General features: G+C 39.7%; 1 pseudogene; it reads right to left on the bottom strand.

Moving 5' to 3' along the window:
• The window catches only part of LOC123036653, a 42520-nt pseudogene that overhangs the window by 16994 nt on the left and 22713 nt on the right, over positions 1-2813 (bottom strand).

The following is a 2813-nucleotide window of genomic DNA, read 5'->3' as shown; positions in this document are numbered from 1 at the left end:
TGAGACAATTCCTGCAGGAGAAGGAAGGCTCCTTCAGATGTGATCCTTGAATGTCATGATGCAATAAATCATAGAGACAGAACCTTCACTTGAGGCCTGCTCTACTCATTCACAAGTATCTGAAAGGCCTGGGCATAGAGCAGAGAGGAGGAGACCTTCCTCAGCCAAGGAAGGTGAAGGCCATGAGTGTCTAGGGATAGGAAGAAGTCCAGTCAAAGTTCTGGAGCTGTAGAGCTTGCTCAGAAAAGGTACGTAGACAAAATTGACTCCCTCTGTTTGATATTACACTCCCACTGGAGGGTGCTCCTTGTTATGCTCAAAATTAAACCATGTAATTCCCCACGGAATTGAAAAGTAGTTGATAATTCTTATCTAAAATTCCAAATTATTTTGCATAAGTATCACGAACGTCATGTAATACCCGTGTAATACCCTAACAGAACTTCTGAAGGCTCATGTCAACAGAACCTGGACAAGAGTTCTTTGCATTTTTCTGCAATAAGAAAGGTCTTCCAGTATAATCTGTCCTACCTTTCTGGTGTGAGAACATTCCCTCTGGACATGAAGCGCAATCATAACAACAAAATTGTCTCCCCTCTTTCTTTTGCTTCTTATAACCAGGGACACAATTGTCATTACAGAGAGAAAGAGGGGGTATCTGCAATGACATAACAAAACAGTAGGAATGAAAAATGTTTGGCAAACATCCGTCCCAAAAGAAAATCTACCATAGGACAACTTTAACAAGTTTGGCCCATTGTTCATAACATCATCAAATTGAGAGAGGGCACAGCTGCACAAAGAGCCTGAAGAACAGACAAAAGTCACTTTCACCTACATTTTGAAGTAATATTTGATCTGCTGAGCTACTGTTTGCAGTAGGAAGGACTAATGTCCAGTTTCAGCTCATCATTACTTTCTGTTTCTGTGGCAATTTACAACAGATAGTTTTGAAAGTTTGAGCATTTGTAGGCCTTGTCATGTTCTCAGGTATCAGGGCTTTAGCTACAGAGGTGTAATTCTGGAAGCAGAACTTTATCTGTAATCATGGTGGAACAGGGTTTTCTTGTGACTCAGCTTCACTAAAGCGACACTCCCTGAGCCTTTTCATTGATATCTTTTAAAAAGGGAATCAGAATTCCAGGGAAAACCTGTTCTGCAAAGCATAAAGAGATACAGTTATTTCGGTACCTGCTTCATGTCCCTGTTCCATATGATTCTGTCCTCATTAATGTTGAATCCTCTAACTGGAGGAACATGAGGGCCCATTCTTCCCACTTTAACCTGGACAAAGGATTGATTTGGGAAAACAACCAAATTTGTGATTTCAAATCCAACTGCCAACTCTCCATGTTCATTAAATGTAATTTCATCTCCAGCACTGTTGTTAAAGGAGGTCTTCTTAATCAGTGGGTGAAGCTTAATGGAAAGAGAAATAAAATACAATAGACTGTAAGAAATATTCTCTTTAAGGCTGATCCAAGACCTTTCTGTGAAATGAGAATGTATCCTTCTCAGTGGCATAGGGAAAAAGTGGAAATCCTAGTTCCTAATGTGGAATATCTCCACCTGGAGCCAACATTGTCAACCTTTGGGTTAAAACTGATTTCTATTCCCAGGCATTTAATGGCAGTTAATGGCATAACATGTTTTAATTAGGTCTAACATTTAATGGACATGTTTAGATGTGCAACTGTTTTATATTTTTGTATATTGGAATTTATAGCTGTTTTAGATTAGCACATTGCAGTTAAATTATCTAGTATTGCATTTATAATCATACTGTATCTTTTATAGTTCCTGAATTGTTGTGAACTGCCCAGAGAACTTCAGCTATTGGATGGAATTTACAGCTGCCTAGAGAAATTTTACAAAGGGAAAGAAAACTGTGAAAGAGAATCAAGGGTATAGATTTAGACATCAGATTCAGATCAAGTCCTTTTTAGAGCAGAAAAACTGAAAATTGTGAGACATGTGTTTCTTGTGCAGATATGTTCTAATGTCTCCCTATGCTCACCAATATCATACTTTCCTGAAATCTCAGAGGTATAAGGGAGTGTGTGAGAGAGGGGAGGGGGATATAATATTTCTCTGCCTGTAGGGGAAAAATGCAATAAAATTCAGACTGCAAAAGTAAGCACAGACGGGGGGGGGGGAGATAAAAACATAGGTATTAACTATGACGCATTACAGGACCTTCTGTAGGGGGCAGGATAGAAAAGCTTTTAATAAAATAAAAACCGTTGTTCTTCAGTGGTTCCTAGGATTCTGGCTCCTGCACATTATTGCATTGTTCAGCAACTATGTCATGCCAACTGCTTTCTGCATAGAAGGAAAGGTTACCTGCCAAGGTTGTACATGTGAAGACAACTGTCTCCCTCGATTCTGGATTTTTCTGTGGTTTAAGCTAGCAGAGTACCAGTTGTGCAGGGCATGTGCCACTGTGTGGACAGCATTGTAGACCATGTAGGCATGACCAGTCATGCTCATTCCAGAAAAGGACCTTGGAAGGATTTTCAACATCTCCTATCTGGTACAGAATCCACCTATGAGAGGCCTACCTGAGCTTGAAAGTGAACACTGAAATGCTTGCTCCAAGAAAGCATGAACAAAATCATCATTTTGTGGCCAAGAAGGGTTGACAAGCTTGAGAAATGCTTGGAAGACTTGAAGTTCCTTGAATGGAATGGTAAACGAAAGAGCACTGTGGAAGTTTTTAATATCCTCACCAAAAATAGGTTGGAAGGTATTGAAGGTAAAATCCGTTTGGGCTGTTGCAATCCATACTTTTGATACAGAGGTAATCTCTTTCA

This window comes from Varanus komodoensis, unplaced genomic scaffold, assembly GCF_004798865.1.
Source record: "Varanus komodoensis strain SLA01 unplaced genomic scaffold, ASM479886v1 scaffold802, whole genome shotgun sequence".
Taxonomy (NCBI): domain Eukaryota; kingdom Metazoa; phylum Chordata; class Lepidosauria; order Squamata; family Varanidae; genus Varanus; species Varanus komodoensis.
This window is presented reverse-complemented; position numbering and strand designations above follow the sequence as displayed.